The following is a 13,305-nucleotide window of genomic DNA, read 5'->3' as shown; positions in this document are numbered from 1 at the left end:
ATTGCACCTAATGTATGGAATAATGTATAGAAAGTCAGCTGCATTTACCTTCATGTATTCTGCTCTCTCCAGTGACCTCCAGCCCAGGTACCTCTTAAAGCACCAGCAGTCAGACAGGACCAGCCCAGGCATGACTGACTGCCCAGGGACCTCACTTGGCCTCTGCAGCAGAATGAGGACTCCTCACCTCCTGGCCTTCACCCACTGCTCTCCACAGAAACCCTTTGTTAGCAGGTGCTTTCCCCACAGAAACTCCATACAGGTGACCAGTACCACCACAGCCACTGAGCAACAACTCATAAGCAGCTGCAGTCCTACTGGGGAGAGAGTTCTGTCTGGAAGAAATTGGGTTTCTTGTTTCCACTAATGTAAATACTAAACTGAAACATAAGTACTTTTAGTCAAGAAAAAAAGTTTACAGGTTTATAAACAAAAGCTGAAAACTGCTGGTTTTTTCAGGACACTGAGGTACTACAGAATATCACTTGTATTTATGGTGTGAATTATACAAAGAATTCAAAAATCAGTAACTGGAAAGTAGCATTTCTTTAATTCAACTGTTATTTTTTGGACAGAAACATTTAGACTATTTCCAACAGGTCCACTACTGAAAGTGCTTTCCAGCTCCTACTTTGAAGCAAGCTAATAGCTGCAAACACCACGGATTTAAAAGGTCACTGCATAATCCAATCTCATTGATTAACATTTTCCTTTGTAGTTATGACTATACTAAAATAATGATCCCAATTCACAGGATGATTAAACACATTATTAATTTTACTTCAGTAAAACAGGCTGAAGAATCGCTGTATAACCAAGTTAGATGAAGCGCATTTCACAAGGCCTTTCCCTTTTAGGAAGTTAATTTTGCCAGTTAAAACAAAAAAACCCCTATAGTTCTTGTTCCAACCAGCTTTTTCCTATTCAAAGCTGTAAAATAAGGTTCCAATTTTTGTGTGTAATTTAGAGCCAGCATCTCAGCACTACTGCTGAACATTATCCTTCTGCCTGCTAATTTTAAGGCACTCACTATTGCCCTAGTAGGCATGTAATAATTTACTATAAGAGTTCCTGCACTTTTTGGGCCATTTGTACAAATATTCACTGAGATTAGTAAGTGCACTTGACAAGAGGTGAAAACCCCTGCAAATCACAAAAATTTTTCCCTCAGAGCCACTCGATATCCAGTCATATCTTTCTGTGAGAAACGTGATTTTAGCAGACCTCCGTTAGATTTCACGTATTTCTCAGTACTAACTTGGAGTGATTGCATGAACAGACCCCTCCTTCAACCAGAAGAGCAATTAATATGTAACATTTTACTTTTTAAAAGTTCTTTCTTTCTTGCATATTTTGTACTCAATTTGTTTCATACTAATCAGTCATATGAGTGAACAGAAATATACTGATAGTATGAAACACGACTTTTAACGAAGGGAGATTAACCTCTTACCCTGACAATTAAAACAGTAATTAATAAAAGCAGATGGCAACTAGGTCACAACACTTAAGAGATTAATATATTCAGTACTTCTTGTTTCTCAATTCAGGCATTAAATACTGGCAGTCAGCTCGCCAGGTTTAATCTGTATGACTAAATACATGGAAGTGGGGTGAGGAGAAAAAGTCTAGTCAGCTTTTTTTGCAGAGTCACTGTATCTCATGTCATGCTGCAGAAGAGGACAGAGGCAACAAAAGGACCTGAATACCCATCCCACAATGCCAGCCTAATTCTCAGGATCCATGCAAGGTGAGGACCAAATCATGACAATAACCATTAATTTTTTTTTTCCTACAAAGTCAATGGAGGGGCACAGAAACAGCTTTACAGAGACTTTGGCTCCAGAGGGCTGCTCTGACTCTACTCCTGGCATGTGCATGAAAACTTTAAGTTTTCATTCCCAGCTATGGAGATGCAGCGGTGAGCTCCGTGGTTTGTACATATGAGGTCAAGACACAGCTCCTGACCCCTTTGCTCTTCTGATTTCCTTGACCCCTTGTTTTGTCTCCTTCACTTTCTCTTTCCTTTTCCATGTGGCATGCTCTTCTAGAAACAAGATACTGAGCAATAAATAAACAAAGGCATCACTTAGTGGTGCCACATTAGTGATCAAACTGCATTTTTTGATGGAGAAATGCAACCTGGTGGCCCTAACTGATGTAACAAACAAGTATGCCTCAAGGGGTTTATATAACTTTACAAGAAAGTCAACCTTGATACTAAATGCTAGTGAATTTCATGAATACTTCCAAATGAAACAAACCTGCCAGGGATGCTTACCAGGAAGCAGCAGAAGACTGATTCTGAGAAACTGAAGATACCTTTTCAGGCTCTTCACGTGACATGGAGTTAGGAGATGATTCAGAGTAGATTGAAAGAATTGCTTAACAGGACAGAAGATGTGACACAAGTTCCAGCAAATTTGTATGACTAAGAACAGCACAGGTATTTGCATAAAATGTTTGGGCTCTTTCAGGTAATTCCCCCCCCACTGGCTCACTTGCCATCTTGATCTTATTTGTCCAGCTGCTGCAAATGACAGGACACTCACAGGACAAGGTAGGTCTCACGCACCGCTCTGTTCAGGTGAATCAGCTGATGGCAGCAGTTTGTTCTGCAATTCTTCCACTCCATCAGGTTGATGGCCAGCAGTGGAGTTCATATCAGGAAAATGAAAGTCCCTGGTGCCAAAGAATAAAGTGACAGATTGGAACGGTCTATTTTAGAAAAGAGCTGCCACGTCTAGTTAGTATCATACACAGATTCACTGCACAGTAACAAATGGATGCTGGACTGAGCCCGGAAACTAAAGCCAAAAGTATATTGAGGATTTCAGCCAAGAAAGGGAAGGAAAAATGCTTTTCTGTGTTGAATTGCAGGCAGCAAGTGTTCTCCATTTTGCTCGCTTTGTTTTCTTTCAAGTTATCTTTTTAAGGACAGAAGACACAAGCATTGATGATGCTATGCATAACCAAATTTGACATTCAAGGAAGGCAAAGATTATTTGATGTAAGCAGCAAGCAGATCAATAGGTCCCTATTCCAGTTCAGGTTTCACCATCTCACATAATCTTCTGCCACCATACTGCATCCAAACTCTGCAGAAGAGAGCAATCACTAAGAAAGCTTTCAAACAAAAATCCCCAATTCACCCCACCCACCAAGCAAAACATTTTCTTTGATCTCTTTTTTTTTTTCCCACAGAAGAATCAGGTGACTTAAATATGAATCTTAGCAATGAAACTACTAATAGTCTATTTATTTCTGACTGATGATATTAATCTCTTGTTCCTATTTATTATTCTATGCCAACGTATATTTTACTGCATATGTTTGTGCCCATTGTTTTTGTGTAAAAAATCCCCAATTTGGTATAGTCATGGGTGTTTAGTCACAAATCCAGCATTGTTATACTCTAAGGTTATGGCATTATGTAGACACCAAAACACATTTGTGAGCAGATATAACTGAAAGCTGTAGAGTGACAGCATGCTATTACAGCTTCTGATAGAAACAAGCAGGGCTTCTTTCAGTTTTCACATCGTGATAGTAAATTATTTTCTTTAACGTATTTTTGTTTCATACATTGGCTTTCCATTTTGATACATTTAATTTATTCCCATTTATTGTCAATTGTTAATGTAGCAAAATTATATGCATTGAATTAAAAGAATGGATTAAATGTATCAAAATATATTCACATTTATTATAAGTAAATGTGAAATCTAATGTAACTAGTACAGTCTAACTGAAAGAGAATCTGCCTCCTCTTGTTGCAGCTCTGGCCAGCTAACTAGCTTTATTTGCAAGTCAAGTGAAAAGTAACTGCTTCCAGGAACACCATTGTCCAAGCCTCCATATACATACAGCTTAGCCATTGCCATTTAGAATCTCACCTTATCACTGGTTTAATATTAGAGATAACCACTGCTTCAAGCACTCCAACTAATTTACTCCTGCTCTAGAATTAGCTGTCTGTAACATCTCCTTGCAAGTCTGCCATTCACACTTGCAAATTCAGAGCATAAATTAGTATGTACCTGGTTTACTGCTGTAATATTCTGGACATTTCCTTTCTATATTCTTGCCTGTGGTAATAATGCCCCAGACAGTCTTCCCATACTTTACTCTGTTTTGATGGGATTTCAGTGAGTGCTGGGTAAAAGCACATGAAGTGCCAATGCAATCATTTGGAGAAAGAAAAAATAAAAACCCCCATATTGTATGCCCAGTACTAGAGTCTTAATTAAGGAGCTCTCAGAAACTAGAAATAGAGATGTAAATAACTTCTGATAGAGCTCTTCAGTACAGGCAGTCTTCAGCTGAGCCAAATCATCAAGGAAATAATTTTACTGGCAATATTGGACATAGATGCTTCACACAGAGGCTCTCAGCAGCTTTCATATACACGCCACATTCATACACACATAGGCACAACAAGGCTAATCACCCAAAGGATGATGAACAAGAATTAGCTGGTCATTGCAGCAACTACTTTACAGGATGAGGGCTGAGCAGTGATGGGGCAGCTAGCTGGGGTGTCTGCAAAATCAAACTGGCACCTAAAGAGATTCCAAAGGAATAGGGAAGTAGGGATGACTCAGGCACTTAAACAACTAGTCCTGAACGACTCCCTGAAAGGTACTCTGCAGCTGAAATTCTTTGAGAAGGAAGAAGCTATTTTAATTATAGTGCCCTTATATACTTATATCTGACTCCACAAACCATACTGGTGCTTGAACAAACAAGACTATCCCTAATTAAATGAGTTAATGCAGAAAGAAAGTATGGTATTTGCACATTGTACAGGATGATAGAAGCTTAAAGTACATAAGAAAAGCACTATCCCCTGTCTTTATGAAAAGATGAGAACATGAGAATATTCCCAATAGGACACACACTTGTTACTTGCCAGAAGAGTTAATAACATACAGGTAGGATTATATTTCCCTTTGGACAGTTGGTCTACAACGAAGCATGGAAACACGAAGCATTCTTTCAACACCCTGGGAATGCTAAAAACTAAGTCTTCTCAAAAGACATAGCTCCCTTCACATAAAAACCCTTCCTCATTTTTGCTTTTGATTTTTAACTTGCAAGCAAAACAAGTCACATACTGACATACTTTTCAGTGGCCCAGAAAAACAAGCATCTCCAAATTAAACCAGTACACTGAGCTATGACTTGGAGGTGGAGAAGCCAGTGTCCTTATGCTTCTAGTAACACTGATGTAAAGACTGTAACCTCTGGCATAGAGGCATAGTATAAAACCAAAAGCACTAATGCCTCAAGTTGCTTTCCCACAAGCCACCTTTAGCCCTTTATTAACTCTTCATCTTGTGTTCTGACTTAATAAACTGCTGGAGTGCTCTGGAGCTCATTCAGAGGCTACCTTCATACAGGACCTTTGGTACATGACATTATCTCTGTAAGTGTGACATTGGCAGAGACTAACCCCAAGCCTGCTCAGAGTTTAACAGAAAGGAAGTTACAAAATACTGTGGGGAGACCCAGAGAGCACAGTGGAGGTACCGCTTAGACAAGCTCAGGGATCTGTACCCCGCCACAGAAAAGCACTCTTCTACAAAGTTCTGTTTCTATGCTAAAACCATGAACTATAGCCGAGAAACAGTGCGACAGATGGAGTTATTGGAAGAAACATTCACATAAATTAAATTTAGAGGGCTTGTGGTCAGGATAGCATCTCCAATCATTACATTTCTTTCAGAATTACAGTCCTTTTTCTTGTAAAAGCTGGGGACGCTTCCTGCCAGAGAGCTCAAGCTGTGCTGTAACATCGCTTGGGACCGTCGGAGCAGCCCCTGCACCGAGCAGCCTGCCTGGCTGGCCTCAGCCGAACGCTGGCGCGGGGTCCTGCCCGGGCACCGGGACCCTTACCCCCCAACGGGGCACGCTGGGCACAGTAACAGCTCCATCTCCAGTTGAAATCAGTCAGTTGGCTGCCACTCGAGGGCAGCATTTCAGTAAAAAAAAACATGGGAACAGAAATGAAGGACACCAGACCGCGGTATTGTTTTAGCACACCATGAGAATTTTGTTTGCAGGTTGATCTCCAGGCTTTCTGTATCTACAAAACCAAGGTGGAAATATAAGCAGAGTACTGAAGTGTAAGCAATGAAGGAATAAGAAGTCGACACCAGACGAGTAACAGCAGAGACTGGAAAGCCACTTCAATTTCCATATGCCTTAGCTATCAGAAGGCAAAGCAGATGCACGCATCCCCTAGTCTCCCACCCTCCTCCTCAGTGGAAACAATTTCCCTGAGGGATGGAAAAAATCAGCTTTCACTCAGATCAGCCAACTGTCTGCTAACAGGTCACAAACTTGTTGTACAATTGTGACTTTAAAAGCTAAGGAACAGCACCCAGAAACTGTGAGGATAGCAAACAATGAGCCACTTGGCCCATCACCACCTCCTCCCTTCCAGTAATGCCACTGGAATACTTCTAAGGCCAACTGCCCAAAGTGAGAAGCCTGCATTAAAAAGCATGAATGCTGCAGGTTTAGTGCCCTATTTACACCACCTAAAAATAGTCATAGGCCAAAAACATACTCCAGTTTTAGACACTGACTGACAACATGAGCTACAAGGCCAATTAGGCCAAATTAAAATATCCCCACAGCAAGAAAATATACACTAGTAAACATCCTGGAAGGTCAAAAGACCTCTTGGAATAGAAACCTGCTACACAGCTTTAAATGCACCCTGGTCACTGTTTTGTCTTCTTAGGAAAAGAGTAGCTTTCCTTCTTACCACTTACAGGAGCATCCCAAGAGCTACCACCTCCAGGCCTGGGGAAGCTGTAATCAGAGGCATCCTCTGCAGTCAGTGAGGACAGGTAATTTCAGAAGCGAGTTCCCTCCCCCTGATTTTCAACTGCTGCTCTTTCTAAGCTTTTTTTCCTCCAGAAACACGTATACCCTGCAAGCATACATCACAAAAGCAAGCATCTGTATGCTTCTCCTAGCTCTTTCAAGTGGGCAGGGGACTGCTGGGTTATCTGCAGGCAGCTGAACATTTATAGTTTGAATTGCAAAATTACACTCTTAATGACCAAAGGGACTCCACAGATGAAGCAAACTGGAGTCTAGAGGACAGAGAGAGACTACTGGCAGCTCAGATTCTGTCTTAGACTACTTCAGCTCCATAGCTGAGGCCAGATCCAACCTGAAGAAGGAGAAATGGCAACAAGAAGATCGAAAGGTAGGATGAGGATGGACAGGTAAGAGAAATAGGATCAATGAGCAGGCACAAGGGAAAATAAGTCTAGTTTAGTAGGTAGCACATGGAGACCAAAATCTTGATATTCTGATCTGGATTCTTGCATGTCTTCTGACTTCATTCCTGTTCTTGGGGGTTTTCTGGACAGTTTCTTTGGATTCCCTGATGAAGCAGTCTGAGATACACTTTGACAAAAGAAAGACCTTGAAATCACTAGTTGCTACTGTACTGAACCCTAAGATTCAGGGAAGGGTTAAAAGGTTTTTATTATTCCTCTTTTAAGTCTTCCTGAACTATAACAAATATAAAAGCATGTATAAAATAAACAAGTTATTCTTGACCTGTTAGAACAGGTTATACAAAACTGTTAGTAAAAATAAGCTTAAAAAAGGATGTGTTATAACATATAAATAAAGCAGTCTTTTACCCTGTGGTTCTTCACTTAATCAGGAAAATTCCCTTTGGCTCTAGACAGTGATGTGACTGGAACTACTTTAGCAAAGTGAGGTGCATAATCACATTTTAAAGAAAAAACACCCACTGACAAGTGAATATTGGAATGATATATTTTTAAAATATTTTTAATGTATGAATAAACCATTTCTAGTGGTGAATCACCTGTTTACAGGTTTTCCAGTAAAATATTCTCCAACCAAAAATGTTGAGAGTGAAAAAGCCACTCACAGAGAATTAATGGGGTAAAGACAAGACACTTCCTTATTACCATCCCTGTGGCTATTTTGCACAGCTCTCCTGCATGCCAGAGCTGTCCTTATGCTCACTGTTGGGTTTACATATCAGTGGAGGTGCCATTAACTATCATATTGCATCCAGATTTATTGCATTCATTGCTTTTTTTAATTAAAAGAGGCTAAACCAGGGGTTAATTGCATTGAATTTGAATTCAGCAGGGAAAGGAAGACATTATTATTGTTAACTTGGCACCAGAAGTTGACAGAGCAGTTTAGTATTGAGGACCCTGCATACAGAGGCCTTAGCTGGGGTTCAAGTGCATGTGAACAGAGGAAGCTTATGGGAAGGAGCAGTTAGCACAGACAAGTGAGGCAGCATGAATAGAAACACACAGAAGCTAAATTATAAACATGTTTAAACTCAGAAGTATTCTGCAATGACTAATATTCCAATGCAATATGCAAGAACTGATTTTGACATTAATTTCACTCTGGAAATTGAAATCAAATACGGTGTCATGAGGTCCAGCGATAAAGGAATCTCCACAAAAGTTGTCTGTTCTTCACTCCTCTTTACCTCCATGTTTTCAGCACACTATTTGTGGCATCCCTCCGTGCATTCCTCCCTTTTCAAAATGAGCATGATGTGCTGCCATCACCTTGCAGCAGAGTTTACATGGACAACAACAGATATGCAACACAAGGCATTGCCACCTGCAAATCTATAAGCGATCTTGGGAGGTAAAGGGTATGTTGCCAGTATCTCCTGTCACTAATATGCTGGCTAAACAATGCAAAAAGGACCATGCTCTTGACATATTATGAAGTTAGTCAACACGTATCCATCTGCTACACATAATCTGAGGTCGCATACATCATTAGCAAGGCATGAATTTAAGCAAGGCTATAGCCCAACATTTTAGTTGCAAACTGAATATTTAACCCAGGGGTCATTGAAGGACAGCAGATACTGTCCCAGGGCACCTTCCTAACAATGGCTTCTTAGTGTAGAACGGCATTTTATGTAGTTTATGATGTTAATGGCTATATATGCCGCTGCTCCAAATGTTTCCCCCTTCTGTACTGTCGACTTCACTGCCTGAAAACTTATTAACCAGAGATGTAAACAGCTTGATATCAAGGATTATGACTTAAAGGAAAAATTGACAAACAATAAAAAGGCTAAAAGGATCTATGCAAAAAAAAAAAGAGACCCTGAAGGCCAGAGGCTGTCCCTGAAGAGCCACTGGACAGCTTGTCCCACCTCCTCCAAGGCAGTGTCAGCCGCACTGCCCTGCCTGCCAAGTCCCCTGTGCTGTGCTGGGTGCTGCCTGCTGACCCCATGACCCAAGGGCTAATACAGCCGTGGATGCCCCTCTCTCGGATGCAGATGTACAGAACACGGTGATTCCATCTTGCGTGCTCAGCCCACCTATTTTCAGTAGAAATAACTATGAACTGCCCAAGAACTGCCTGCCCTTTCAACACGTACAGGTAGAAAACAAGTATCAGTCAAAAGATGTAGTTAGGAGGAAGAGGCTGACTGGTATCACCGGTCTCCAGCAGATAACGTGAAAAAACACACGGTTGGAGGAAACCGAATACATCTGTGGTAGCACAAGCCAGCCCTCACCAAATGGTAGGGAAGGAGAATAAATAAAACTTCAATGGCACTTTATAAAAACCCAAAAAAGCTCTGAGAATGCAAATCTACAGCACATGATATGGCAACATTGTCTTGTAACCTTATTACAGAAACCCATAGTAACCCTTGCTAAGAGCATTAAATATTAATAACAGCTCACAGCTGCTACTGCTACATAATGGCCTTATTTTGATGAGGAATATGTGCACAAAAGTAATGTGCATCAGTTCAGATGAACCTACTTTCCTTTATGAAATTTATGCAAGACCCTCTCCTTGCTGCAATTAATTGCAGAACCCAGGGCTATTATTCTTGAAAGGCAGGATTTGTCTCTGATCTTTGTCCTACATTACATCTTTTTTTGTCAGAGGTTGCAACTTGAGCAGAGGCGGACAGTATAGCTTGATACACCAATCATTACCAGGGGGTAGCCTTCTTTTTTCTATTCTGTCCTAATTACTGTGATTCTGCCCACACATATAACCCACAAGGATGTTTTTTTATTGTTCCTGAAATTAAAACATCCCTGTCCTACATCTGTACAACTATTATAAACAGTAATGTCCCAGGCTTCCATCATCATAAACATCAAAGTTAGGAAATGCTCACTGTTTCATTTAATTCTTTACTAAGTAAATTTGGGTTCCTTTACTGACAAAGTAGCTGATGAATATCTGATCATTAACAGAATGATTACCTAGCTAGAGAGCATTCTCTTCTCTACTTACTTTGCCGCTAAATTGTATGGCCACCTTAACTAGGTTCCATTGATACTGATCTCTTTTAGCCTGATCATCTACATATAATTTAAAATAAATCAAGACCACTGTGCACCTACTGATCTAGATATGGATGATTTTCAATGATAAAATGGCAGCTAAGTATCTAATACTAACTGGAAGTCAAGGGACTGAATAGACTTAAATACTGTTATTTAGAAAATTCATCATGACGCTCTATTGAAAAGAAAACTCTTATCCTCAGAACAAATTCAGAAATACAGAAGAGGCAGTGAGAGTTCCTAAACTGAATGATTCATTAGAATTACCTTAACTACTGCTGCATGAGTAAATATTGTAATATTAGCTCCCATACATCTTTTTTGTCCTTATCCAATTCCTGTACAAGAATCTTACGTAAGAATGTAAAGCCAGTATTATCTAGGTCTGAAGATGTCCTGGGGCAAGGGGGCAAGGGGGCAGGCAGAAATGCAGAAAGGGGTTTCCACTTCTTCAGACTCAGCTCTAAGCAGCCTTTATGTCAGGCAGACACTCTACAATGCCTAGTTGAGCTCTCTGAAATGAAAGCTTTGATTTTTGGAAGTATGTTTCTAGCTGCTGTATTTGCAGAAATAACCTGCCAAACATGAAATGAGTAATAGATGTCTGCAGCCAGCCTTAGAACAATGACTCAGAGGAGTGAACTCTTCTGTCCCATATAAATCTGATGAGAGTGTCAAATCCAATCCCCAGTTATGTGACTTCAATGCCAGCGTTACCTAAAAAATTACTGATTTTAATGCAAGAAACAGGTTTGGGCAAGTACAGCTTCTTGGAACTGGATGCTACAGTGGGGAAAGAAATCACAGAAGCAGTAATGAGGAAAGACAGAAGAGAACAAGGAGGAAGGACAGGGAGCCAGCAGTGCCAAGAGACTCCCTTGCTGAACAGAGAATGTCACAATTGGGCAGTAAACCAATACATTAAAACTAATTGCCATATAGCCCCTGCCCATCAGGAAATACCCATGTATGTCAATAAGCTGCTGATTCAGAGATCAGAGGGAGACTATTGCTATGGGGAAATGAGAATCCCAAAGCTATAGCAGGGACTCTGATGTGGCAAGATTGATGTTCCTCCATTGAATGCTTGCACCTTGAGGTGATCAGCACAAACCATTCTGCTAGAGGAGCTCGTTCGCTTGTCTGGAGTCAGATACAGGGCAACCCAACAAGCAGGCAGTGCAGGCACAAGGCCAGCTGGCACTACAGTGCCAACTCAAACCCCAGGTAGTATGACATTGTGACACAAGTGAGCTCCAACTTCTACCAAGGTCAAACATGGACCTGACTACTAACAATCTCTCAGGGCTTCTCATCTTAAACTTCAAGCCAAGAAACCCTAGGCAAGCTAGTATTTCCCTTAGCTTTCACAAGATCATAGACCACTCCGTGAAGATATTTCAGCAGCATGGACACAACATTCTCACTGCTAACACAATTTTCTTTCTCAGACATGAAGTCTTGTTAGCAACACGCTTCTATCTGCTTCTGTAACTCATTTTGAATGCATATTAAAAACATAGGTAAAAATGGGTTACCCAGTTTAAACTCTGGCTCAAATTAACACAATTTTTGGTTTAGAGGGTATTTACTTTATGCAGACAGCTAATCAGATCGAGCATCTTGGCAACATCCCAGATCCAGATGTTCCTCTGGCTATAAAATGGACTTTGGGGTAAGAAACAAACATCTCCACAAACTGCAGATGCAAACAAAAGACAATCCAGCAACTCCAGAAGAATCAAGTTTTCAACATTAGAACACCCATGGCACCTTTATACTAATGCAAGGGATGCTTCTGCTGTTCTCAGAGTTGTGACAGATGACTTAAAGTGTATTGCACACATTCTGCATATAAATAGAGTTTAAGATAACATTAGAGGGAATAATACCGTCTAATATTAGTGCAGCTGTCAACCACATTTTCAAACTAATTGATATTGCATGTTCTGCTCATTGTATCAGTAATATTAAACAGCACTTCCATCTTATTGAACTGAAGCTCCCCTTTAGTAAAAGCCACTTTAGCTGAAGTAAATGGTCTGAGTAATTCCAGCTCTAGGAAAGCATTCAGATGTTTGTAATTTCCATTGATCACCCTTAAGAGGCTGAAGCTGACCCATGACTCCACACCGCACACACAGTAGACACTTTAAATAAATGCTGACCTGCAGTTAGCTCTTCTGCTAGGTGGGTCACAGCTGAATTGCTTATGCAGCTCAGCAGATCAAATTATTTCACAAAGAATTGAAAGCACAGAGGTGTCACAATTTGATGCTCTCTTTCTACAGCTGGTATAAACTCAATTGGACATCCCCAGGGGAGCCTCCAACTTCCCAAATATCTTGAAGGCTGCAGAAAACTTAAAGTGAACCTTTTCTTGCCGTCAATTTACATAATCTCTTATACTGCCCTGATCTATCTATGCATCGCCTACAGCTCCTCTGTTTGGACGCTCTAGGATTGTCACATAGGCTTCTCTCATGTGATGGTGGGGTGCTGATGTGTCATGCCTTATCAGTAACTCATGCATATTGCAGGGCAGCTTTTATATTTTCCTAACTTATGTCTGGAAACTTGTAGCCAAATTAGCAACATTTGCCAGAGCTGCCTTGCTTTTTGTACTGTGTTCCTTAGAGACTCCATGAGCTGCCCCGCTGAACATAATCTAAACCCCACAGTTAGGTATTATGTCAGTTGATGCATTTTCTTTTTCTAAATAATTACATGACTGCATACCGGGCTGAGGAATGCTGAGGTTATCACATGCATGTCTTTTTTTGCTTGAGCCGGAGGCCTGTCTTTCTAAGACTTCCCAGGAAAGAAAATTATTATACTGGGCTACGTGTTTGTTAGGCATACACTACTTCCCAGAATCCCAGCGTGGCTGAGGTTGGAAGTGACCTTTGGGAAGCATCTTGCCCAATACCCCTGCTCAAGCAGA

Source organism: Falco rusticolus, chromosome 7 (assembly GCF_015220075.1).
Source record: "Falco rusticolus isolate bFalRus1 chromosome 7, bFalRus1.pri, whole genome shotgun sequence".
Classification (NCBI taxonomy): Eukaryota; Metazoa; Chordata; class Aves; order Falconiformes; family Falconidae; genus Falco; species Falco rusticolus.
This window is presented reverse-complemented; position numbering follows the sequence as displayed.